Here is a 12,407-nt window from a genome sequence, read left to right on the forward strand (position 1 = left end):
GTCTTCACAGTGAACGCATTTTGTCTGGGCACGGCGGTTGTCTCTGTGCGAGCCCCCTCGGTGACCGGCTGAGCGACGGTTGTTGACTGCTCGGAGGATTTGAAGTCTCTTCCTGCTCCGTTTTCGACAAAAGTAAAATCCTCTGACGTGGCGCTCCATTCCACCTCAGGAAAAGCGTCTCTATCGGAGGAGGTTTGGCTTTGTGTCACATCTTCCGTCACAATTTCATCTTTTGTCCTTAAATTCTGAATTTCGTTCATCAAGATCGTTAGAAGAGACCAAGGCCGCTCGGATTCTTGGGAGGAAGAGGAGAAGGGGGGGCCGGGCTGGACCGGTTCGGCCCCGGTGGAAGGTGTAGGAGAAGGGGGACTGTTGGAAGACTCCTCCTGGAGGTAGACCGTGTCCAAGTGCAGCTTGGGAGGAGCAGCTCTCGAGTCAAACTTGGAGCGCAGAGCTGAGATTACAATTTGAAATTCTCCCTCCAGCTGATGCACTGTGGAGTCCCCTGTCTGGAGATGACAGGACGTTTTATTTTAGGTTTTGCTTCAAATAAATCCATGTCAAAACACTTTTCCCAGACTGCATTTAAAAACAAGGAGGGAAAAAAAACAGAATCAAAAAAAAACCTACCTGTAAGAACAGGTTGTCCTCCTGCCTTGCTGGTGTGGAGGATGTGTCAGTGTGTTGTTGTTTGTCCAGGTCCTCAGCCATGTTTCTCAGGTATTTCTCCCAGTCATCCACTGAGGGTCCAACCTCACTGAATAAGACTGGAGGAGCTGGAGAGGGACTTTGCTCTGTTGGCACCACAGCTCCACCTAGCTGTTCTGCAAGTAATAGAAACACCTGTTACAATAGTGACCAAAGAGGGGGAAACAAGGTTGTACTGCTAAACACTGCAGGAAGTGAATGAGTGTTTGCATGGCTATCTATAAGCAATCAATACAATTTAACCTTGGATGGAAAACGGAATAAAAATGATCTGTCTGTCATGTACCTTTAATCTGCTTGATACCATGATTGAGGCCAAGGTCCCTCCTCTCTCTGGTGTGAGTAAACGCTGTGCTGTAGATGTGCTCCACCAGCTGAGGCAGAGTCTGGGTGAAGAAGGTCAAGTCCACTTTGTCTCTGATGTAGTCCTCAGCTCTCTGGAGCAAGTCCAGCAGGGTCTGCAGGAATGAACGCAACTCTAGATGACAGAGAATGAGCAACAAGTTAGAAACATCTACAGCATAATCTCAGTGACATAAAAAATAATATTCAGACAGCTTATCCAGTTGTTGTTCTACATACATGAGGCTTAATGAATAAAGAGTACTCACGGCATTTCTTGAAGCGATTTAGGCACTTGTCCTCTGCCATTCGGCGGCAATCGCTGGCAGACTGACCAGCAGGACAGGTCAGGGTGTAGAAGCGACAGAGAGAGCTGAACTCTGACCTCTGCTCCTCCTCCGTCATTTCTGTTGTCTTTAGAAGCTCCTGACATGTCGGCTCCCTGCTTCCAAACGACTCTAAAAAAAATAAAAGCATAGATTGCATTTTTGACGATAGTATTTTTAAATATTTAGATGTATTTTGTAAGTCAAAATTTTCTGTGGCGTTTTATTGTTGATGCAAACTCACTCTGTATCTCAGCCTGAATCCAGTCGGAGAAAGCAGACACCCGTGTGTAGACTCCAGGCTTGCCCTTCTCCCCACATCCGTCTCCCCAGGAAGTAATGCCGTAGAGCTGGAACCGCCCTGAGATTCGGTCCTGGTAGATCAGGGGGCCTCCAGAATCTCCCTGCAGATAACACGTGAAAAATGATTAAAAAAGGTTGATCTGAAGACATTTCCCAAATAAGACAAAACAAAGTTATGTTGCACCGCTCACCTGACAGGAGTCTATGCCTCCCGAGAGATAGCCAGCACACAGCATGGTATTGGTGACCAGTTCTTTGCCCAGGGCGCTCTTACAGGTGCTCTGAGGCAGCAGGGGCACCTTGGCCTCCATCACTACATCAGCAGATGGGCCGTCTGTAAAGAAGAATATGCACAGAAACGCACAATGTTATATGATGATTACAGCTTGGTTTTCAGTTGAAGTTAAGTTGCTAACTTCAGTATTTATTGACAGCACATATTCTCTCAAAAGAAAAAGAAAATGCATGTATGAGCTATTTATACATTTGTATGCAGAAAAAAAACTATGCTTTGAATTGATAATCCATTCCAATTATCACCCACTCACCCTCATAAAGGGATCCCCAGCCTGCCACCAGGCAGGGACTGCCAGTAGGGGGCTCCATGGCAGAGGGGAGACACACCGGCGTCACATGGTTGGACAGGACCACAGGAGATGTCAGCTCCACCAGGGCTATATCGTTGTTAAATGTCTTTGGGTTGAACTACAGGAAGAGGAGAAAGTTTGATTGGTTGAATAACTTGAAGGACTGATCTTGTTGAATAAGGAGGTGTGAGGGCGAGATAATACAGTCTATCCTCATCCCACTAGATATATATTTATATACAGTATATATATATATACATACAATATATATAAATATATTTCATCCCACATGGTTATTACCTTAGGATGAGGGATGATGCGATTCACTTTGAGAACCTGCTCATCAGGATCAGGCTTGCTGATGTCAAACTCCCCCACCACGGCTGTCCAGTAGCTCTCACTACGGCTGCTGTATAGGTCAATAGAACAATAAAAGAAACCATTAGTTAGAGCCGGAGAAAAAAATCCCAAATGCTGTACACAAATCAAAAAAATTAGTTGCTGAAAATGGTGATGCCCACATGCACACTCACCCAGCAAAACAGTGTGCAGCAGTGACAACCCAGGAACTGTCCACCAGCACCCCGCCACACATCAGGCCACCATCTAGCTGCAGGTTGACCAGCCAGGGCCAGCTGCCCGGAGGAGCAGGGGAGCCACCCACAATCCTGGAGCGAGGCTGTGTGATGTTGTGTACCGCTGACGACCTCTGACCACACACTGCTGCTGGGACGGAGAGACAGCAATGGTCAAAAAATCTGACCTCAAGAGCAACACTTATTTAAACATAGATGGGCAGTTCAAATAATATTTTGGCAGGTACCTTTTCCTATAATTCATGAAATTTACATTCTTACATTCAATAGTTAACTGTACGAAATGAAAGCAAGAATACTTATTTAAAAAAAACACATGTATCCCCTCACCCTGTGCATGCGTTTGTGTAGCAGGTTCCAGGTTCTGCATTGTGTTAAGCAGGCTGCACTGGAGGACACGGGCGCTGCAACTCTCACCCATGATCCTGATGCAGCTCTCCTTGTCCAGTTCGGCAGACGGGCAGCGGTGCTGATAGTAAGCACAGGCCTGGCTCAGGGCCCAGCTCCGCTCAGCTTCATCTAGAAGCTTCTGGGCCTTGCTGATGACATCACAACTGGGCTCTGATAAGGCACTGGCAGGAGATGCTGTTGGAGATATAACAAGTTATGGACTTACGAAGAAAGCATTCATTGGGAATAATTGACAATGTGACTCAAGATGCTCAAGAATGAAAAAGGTCAAGAGGAGTAATGTCTTACTTACAGCAGGACCCAGAGAGCTGCCCACAGTCCTGAAATAAACAGGGAACACAGCCCCGGCAGCCGGCTTCAGCCCGACTCCTCTCATTGGATGTGCGCTCCAGAGCCGACAGGGCACTAGTCATGGCCGCCTCCAGAACCACTGTTCCACGATCAGACAGAGCTACAGAGGAGCACAAAACAGAAATTTGTAACGAGAGATAAGAAATGCACTGCTATGCACACAAGAATGAGAAGGCTGATATGCAGATATATTGTATCATTTTTTATGTTGGACGATACCTAACAAGAAATTGCAGTACAATCACCAAGGTTAGTCAGTACATATCTTCACAGCTGGTTAATATACAAATTGAAGCATATTTCATAGTAAAGATTGGAGTATGAAATAAACAAAACATGAACATTTACTGAATTCTGACAAAATCACCAGAAGCTTGAGAGGGAAAAATGGGGCTTATAGGAATAGGCCATTACATAAAAGACTGTCGTTTACTGTGGGAACACTATGTGTATGAGGAATGAATCTAACTGGTGCTGCTTTCCGGTATGTGTGTGTGAGAGAAGCCCCCTGTTTCTCATGCTGCTCTTTGAGCTGATTGGCAGCGTGTTAGGGAAGCTAGCTCACGCTCAGCGCGCTGGTGAGGCTTCTGCAGACGCACATCAATCGGGCCGCCGACCCTGCAGCCCCCCCTCTGTGCCGCAGCACATCACAGGATAGGCCACTAACAACAACAATGCAGATTGAAGACTTAATTAGAAGGCCAGGGCTGAGCTGGCAGAGGCTGGCGGGCAGGGACAGGCCGTAGGGGCACGGGCTGGCAGTCCCTAGGGTGGCTGGGACTCTGAGTCCCTTGTTCTAAACACTCCAAACACACATTGCCATCACCAGCCGGTTGTATGAAAGCTCTGCTGTACTCAGCACATCAACCAGAGAACGGCAGAGGTCCCTCACCAAGTTGCTCTATCGCAGGATTTAACACGTTTCTCTCTAGTAGCTCTGTCACAAGCCTGCCCGAGAATGTGCAAAAATAACACCAATGTAAGGAAAAAGCACCCATGTGATAACATTTGAATTATTTACTTCTTTGAAAACAGTTATGAAGATGAGTGCTGAAATGCAAAGCATAACAGAATCTGTTGTATACGGTTAGTCACTTGCTACTTATCAGTAGCCTAAAACACTGAAGCAGATAGTGTTTATATCTTAGCATGTCAGCTGTCAACCAACTTAAAGCAACCATATGGCGAAATTAAACAACTTATAGATTTGCTGTGAATCTGTGTTTGACACTCTCAATTCAAGCTTATAGTATTGGGATATCTAGGAACTAATACGACTACCAGATGCTTTGTCTGCTTAACTCCAACAAAGACATAAACACTTTTGAAGCAACACAGCATCCCCAGCATTGGATTGCAGTATACTCAGTGTAATGCATTGAATTAAAATGTTAAAAATTGGTCTATAAGAAATGTTGTAGTAATGCATATTACCCCAAGTCGTTTTTAATTGTTTAGTGCTACTTCTGAGGATGTCTGCAACAGTTAAGTATTAAGAAGTATCCAAATTGTAGTTGCTGACAGTTACTGTTGTCACTACTCTTAACATACACTGCCATAATGAGAAACAATAAAAAAAAAAATAGAATTACCTTTGAGTGCACTCTGGGGCATCCTGTAGACCTCTCGACCTGCCGGGGCTCCCAGCAGACAGTCCAGTCCCACCAGCAGCAGTGATATGAGCAGCAGCATGCTGTCAGAACATCAGACTCCACAATGACAACAAGCAGACAACGTGCAGGAGACACGCGGTACCAGTCAAGAGGATGCAGAGGAGCTTGGAGATGAGGCTAGCAGCGTTTCCAGGTCCTCACTGTGTGCTTGCTCCTAAATGTCTCCGTCCTCCTGACTCGTCGGGCTCTCTCCCACACTGTGGTGCAGGGCATCTGTCTGTAAGTTTACTTAGAGGAACAATAGGTGCCTGGAGTGGTCCCTGGTATATATAGAGTCCCCAAGGGAACACCAGTAAGAGGGAGGTAGGGAGGGGGAGGGGGGGTGGATAGGAAGGGAGGAGGGATAAATGCTCCCATGGCCAATACACAAACAGATGAATTCATTAAGACTGTGACAGCAAATCGGGTGCAACTTGCCAAGGCTGGACATCACAAAGAGGTTTGGTTCTATGAAAGGAGGCAGAGGGAGGGAGAGAGAGATACAGATAGGGGGAGAGGCAAAGTGATTGGCTGGGCGGCAGGGAAGGGGGTGTTGTTTGAATTAATTAATGTGAGAGAAACGAGGGAGAAAGTTATGCAGATAAGGATATGGGCTGATGTGACAGTGGAGTAGAGGAACGGGACGGAATAGCATCTGAAGCAAAGAAACACAGTGTGGGTAGGAGACGGAGGGAGGTTGAGTGACAGTGTGAGAGAGAGAGTGAGTGAGAGAGAGAGAGGGAGAGGGAAGTGTCTGCCATTCTGCATGCCCCTCAAAGAGGGCATTGTCCCCGGCATCCCTCTGAGGATGCCCACATCAAAGGCAGGCCCCGGGCATCACTTGGTCGCCGCCTCCATTGATCACTTACAGTCTTTTATCCCCCCCATTAAAATATTGTCAGTTCACATCACTTTTGTCTTTCTCTGCTGAACTCTGCTTTTGTTACATAAAGATACAGTAAGAAAAAAACACAGTGCCAATGGACATGGTGTATTTTTAAAGTCCAAAAGATATAATATGTCAAACAGATCGAAACATTTATTTTTTGTTAAGCATTTATTCTCAAATTGTTTGATGTGTCTGCTGAAACAATAGTAAAAAACATACTGAGTTTCACTAAACAATGCAGTAGTCTTGTTACAAATAATGTATATCTTGCTAATTAAATTAAAACATTGTTTTTGTTGTAGTGTGTTTACAACAACAACAAAAATACACCACAGAATTCCTGAGCTGATATCAAAAGTCTGTGTAATGTAGCTTGGCATCTTTAAGATGAGCAGAAACCTCTTCTTTTTTAAAACATATAAGTGAATATATGAAGCATCATGACCACCCCAGTTGTTTTAATAAAGCTGAATGTCACTAAAAGCTAGGATCTCTAGGAAATAGGAAAAGTTAGGATTTTTAAGTGATGAGAAAGTGAAATTAAGAAATTTCAAATCCCAGGTTGATTACTTTCTAAAATGACTGCGCATTGAACCAAAATAGTTACTTCTGATGATGTGCCTATTTACCCTCATTTGAAATGAAGAAAAGTACCTCTTTTAGGCATATCAACTAAACAGAAAAAGTTCAAAGGTCTGTGCCGACCAGTAACCCAAACGAGAAGCACAAATTGGAGTCAACTTTGAGCCAACTAACTGGCCGAACGATAAAGAAGAGTGGCGGCCCGAATCCAGCAGGGCATTTTCAAAGAGAGCCGTCCACTGCTGCCACAAGCCAGCACTGACGGCAGAGTTCACACTGACAACAACATACAGTACGTGTCAGAGAGTGTGTGTGTGACTGTGTGTTTATGTTTCGCTCAAAAGTTTGTGCAGCCTAGACTGGTGAATTCAAATGCTTTGATTGTGGAGGAAAAATACTGCAAGTAGCAACCAAACATACACAAGGATAAAAGCAGGCTTCAGATACAGAATACAGATGATGAGGAGCCAGAGTTTGTGTTAGACAAGTTGGAAAGAAATACATTTATTCCTTTTCAAGCCTTGCTCTCTGACATTTGTTTGTGTGTGAGTATGTGCGTGTTTGTGTGTGTGTGTGTGTTTTGTTGTGTGCAATGTACCCCAGCTCCCTCCATGCACCCGTGCGGCACAATGGCCCTGAGATCTGAGAGCAGGCTCAGGCGGAGCGGAGCGGGAACGGCATGGGACAAATGGGCGGCACTCTTTCATTCCTTCCCTGCCTCCATCCATTTCCCTTTGATGTCCCTTTGATCAATTTGCCTTCTTCCTTCATCTATCCACCGAGCATGGAGCGCTCTGCCCGTTTCTCCTAAACATGGCTTTAATTTAAGCCACACAATCTAAATCTACGTAAACTCAATTTGTGATGAATTGGTGAATGAAGAAATAGCCTAGATTGTTATCAATATACTTAGACAAAACATTTGTTCTATAAATAATGGAACAGTTTAATTGTTTGTTTTTCTTAGCTCCCTGTAAAAGAGCACTGATTTATGGACATCATGTATCTAAATAATTTAAAATCCTCTGATCTGCTGGATAAAAATAAAACCAGCAGGTCTCTAGATCCTCAGAAAGCTGTCAACTGGTATCACCAATAGGGCATTTAATGTACTGAATGTATCTGTATTTTTGGTCTTTTATATTCATTCATAATTTTTCTATCTAATTTATTCTATTTTTGTGTTTTTGAATGCTTCTCTAATGTCGTTCTTATGTAGAGAACTTTGAATTGCCACTTATTCAATATTAATAAAGGATGGTACGATATAAATAAAGTTGCTTCACCTAAACTGAAAAGTCTCCAGCAGTGAGCAAACACGTGTAACACACACAGGTGTGAGAGGTGCAAAGACATTTTTGGGGCTTTGCACTGTATTCTAACATTGTTGGTCGATAAACCAAAGATTAATTTAGCAACCATCTGAGGAGATTTTGTTTTTAAGGCAAAGTACATATTTGGCTCTCAGGTTATAACTGTTAAGTCACAAATTGCTCCGTAAAATACGTTTTTATGAAAGAAAGATTGTTTATATCATGTGAAAAGTGTTTGAAACAGCAGTGATTGAACTGGCTGGGTTATAAAAAAAAATCATGTTAATGCACCACCATCGGTAGAAACGTCTACAAGAGATACTGCGGGACTGCTTGAGCAGGTTACAGAAAGAGAACGCACAATACTCTGCACACAATCACACCACAATGAGAACCTTAACAACAATCGTGTTGAATAACACCCAGGTATTGTGTTCAGTTATGAAACCATTTCTCCCATTGTCTCAGGCAGAAAACAATTGAAATCTAGGTCAGTGGGGTACGCAAGAGAGAAAAGGTTCCCAACATATCAGCACAGACAGACACTTGAACCCCCCGACAATAGTCAAGCAGAAGCAGCTCGTCTGCACAGGCCTGTATGGGTCATTGTTAGACATGTTGTTAATTAGATCTATTATGACCTCAACAACCACATTAACTGCCATTAAATGCACATTAGCCACCAACTGTTCAATAATGAAACATGCACTTTACCTCAATGGAGTGATAATGATGATGTAGTTGATTCTATAGTCTATATGGAAACACTACTAAGATACTTTATTTCACACATAATGATACAACTACACATTCCTATTGTTTGGTCATTCAATGTTTTTCTATTGAATAAAAACACTCAATCGGGAGTAGCATTAAGAAATAAAAGTATGTTTTTATAATTAAATTAGACTCCAAATTGCGACATATTTGAGGTTCTGTTTGTGTATGTTTATGAATGAACAATAAGAAGGTTCCTCAGCATAGCAAACACATAGGGTGTGTGGGCCCTTTATAGAATGATGATTTGATGGTCAGTGATAGGAAGGATTTTATCTTTGACCTTTGAGTGAAGTTTTAGGGTGAAAATACCAGTGATTTCCAGTGATCCTGTGGCTTCCATCTGATACAACATGCCACCAAATGTCCCAGACAACAGAAGGCCCAGGTATTGTTTCCACTTGTCCATGGCATGCATACATAAACCCTATTACTGAGTCCCTTAATTAAGCTTTCAAACACTACACTACAAAAACAATGTAATTATATATAGTTCCACCTTTGCAGCCAAGTTGGCAATCATTTTAATGTTTCAAATTAACAGATTTCAAGCTGAGCAAAGGTGAACATTACTCTAAACTTCTTGGTGTGCCTCATTATGGGCTAAACTAACAGATGGAACATATAATAAAACCCAAAAAAGAATGCTGAAAGGATAGATTTAGGCTATTTTAAGTAATTCCAGATCACTCTAGTCCTGAACCAATAAGTGATTTGCAAAGGCTGACATCTAGTGACACAACATTGAAACTACAGTAGCCTTTGAATAATTGCAGTGCAATCAGGCTATCCTCTGATGATGGAAGCATGATTACTTAAAGCCAGCTGTTACATTAACCTGCGGTTAGCTAACAACGTAAATATAAAAACATTTGGTTGGGGATTCACTAGTAATCTTTAACATAATTTAAAATGTTTTTTTTATCTGATTAACCAGACCAAAGCCTTATTTAGAAACCACTGTGTTCACCTCGTTTTTGCTGGGTGCAAATAATAGGCCTATTTTGTTTTTGTTGTCCCCTAGTGCAACAAACAGTTAAACTATAATTCAGTTTTATCTTAGTTATTTTAATAATGAATGCTTTAACAAGTTTTAGTTTGATCGGTTTTCCTCTTTGTGAGCTTCAACATCTAACGTTATTGCTAAACTAGCCTATAGGCTAATATGCGGCAAAGTGAACGCCAACAAAAATGTTAAAAAATAAAAGAATGTAGCTTATTCTTCTGTGTTATTATACAAAGCAAACCCTTATTTTAACTTGTTAAATGCCTATAGGCAAAAAAATAAAATAGGAAAACATGATATGTAAAGACTGTAGCCTAATATTTGTATAGTCTACAGTTGTTAATATCTTAATTGGCCATGGCATAAATTGATAATGGAAAAAGGCCACGTGGAGGCAGTGTGGGACACCCTAACCAAACTCTCTCGCTCTCTGTCTCTCTCTGTCTGTCTCTCTCTCTATGTCTCTTTCTATCTCTCTCTCTCAAACACACACACACACACACACACACACACACACACACACACACACACACACACACACACACACACACACACACACACACACACACACACACACCAAATGCAGATCAAACATTTCAGAAAAACAAACTTGTAGCTGGCTTTATTAATCATGTGTTTAAATAGTTAAAATAGGTCAGTTACCTTTTAGCCTGAGCATAGCATTGATGTTCTTCATCCTGTGGTACACCAGAATCAAATCAATGGTAACTTCCAACAATTATTTTTTAAATCACAATTTATGTTTTATCTAAATAATTACAGTAAAGGCAAATTAAATGAGATAGAGTAATTTTACAAATTAAAAAAGATTTTAAATATTCAAACATATGTAGTAGCCTACCTATGTGAAGTAGCATTAGGTTTACATAATTGATTCACAGTTTGTTTATTCAGTTATATATTCCAAACACTGTTCTGTAATAAAGATAAAATGAGATACAGTAATAACAAAATAGGCAAACAATAACAGCAAAAGTAAGTTCCTCTTTCATTAAAATAGCATTTCATAACATTTCTTAAATATGAAACGATAAAATAGCATGGTCATCTTATTGTAACTTGCTTAGTTTCCAAAACACATTTTTTCATTATTTTCAATGTTAAAGTGTTGGCCTGTTTGTTTCTTCTTCTTTATTATTTTGTAGCATTGGACTCATTACAATGGAGAACATACAAGGAGGTGCTGCCTCTTTGGTACTCACGCCTGCTGCTTCTGCTGTTGGACTGACCTGTTAGTAGAACACATGGAGCCGCCCCCCCCCCCCCCCCCCCCCCATCCTCTCTTGCCAAGCCATTAAGCATGAATTATGGTGCTGCTACCATCACAGCCAATTGTCTGGATGAAAAGCAGACTCTGCCTCACTTACTGTTGTGTATTAGCTTGTGCCTGAGCGGCAGGTTCAGGATCATAGTCTTGACCAGCTCTGTGGTTCAGGTCAGAGCAGGTAAGTGGACTTTTCATTCATATGGACATGTAGGTTAGAGCCGAGCTGCATGTTGCTGATTGATCACGGCATTGACATTTTACAGGTCTTGTATACTGATGAACATACATTTCATGCAGTAACACCATCTTTAGATGGTGATTTTAGATGTTTCACAATATGTTAAATTGGCTGTGATCTTTTAGTACATGCAAACTATTCATCCCCGGGACTGTTTTGAATTATACTTGTAATGTCTGACATCTGAATATATGACTCTTTGAAATTATCCCTTATGGGGAAACTGAAATATATATATACATATATATATATTTATAGAGAGAGAGAGAGAGAGAGAGAGAGAGAGAGAGAGAGAGAGAGAGAGAGAGGAAAGAGAGCAGCATCTGTTACCAGGAAAACTCCTATCATTGTATTGCAGGGAAACCCGGAGCAGACATGAAGGTGGAGTGATGCAGAGACTGGACACAGAGGCACACTATCAGACACTGCGCTGAACCGTACAGTAAGTGAAACAAACTAAATGCTTGTTTTGCATGTTATCTGGAGCTTGTAACTGGCATCAGGGGACTGCAGTGTTGCCACCAAGCTAACTCTTGGCCAGCTATGCGACTGCAAACACCCAGCAGAAGAAATCAACCTCACAGTGCAAATGCTGAATTTTCACTCTGCAAGATTTGTGTACACCTTTTACACAATGCTTTAAATATATATATATATATATATATATATATATATATATATATATATGAGTTTGCTTTTTTATATCTCTTTTTGAGTTTTAGACAGAACTTTAGGCTACTTTAGCGCATATGTGATGTTTACACCATTCTTGCTGTGTCATTTGTTGATATACTATAAATAAAACCACATACACACACACACGACCACATCATAATGTGTAGAAGTCATTATCTACCTTTTACCTCCTTGATAAAGCTGAACATGCAGTTTCTCAGGCTTCCTCATCGCCACAGCTCTGAGTCTCAGAGGGGTGCTACATTTTACTTTGCTGTTTGTTTGTGTTCTGACAACCTCATTTTGCCCAGGCATTTACTTGGCTGTTATGAGCGGGGAAAACGTTAGCCAGATGGAGGCTGT

Source organism: Ammodytes marinus (genome assembly GCF_949987685.1).
Source record: "Ammodytes marinus genome assembly, chromosome: 9".
NCBI lineage: Eukaryota > Metazoa > Chordata > Actinopteri > Uranoscopiformes > Ammodytidae > Ammodytes > Ammodytes marinus.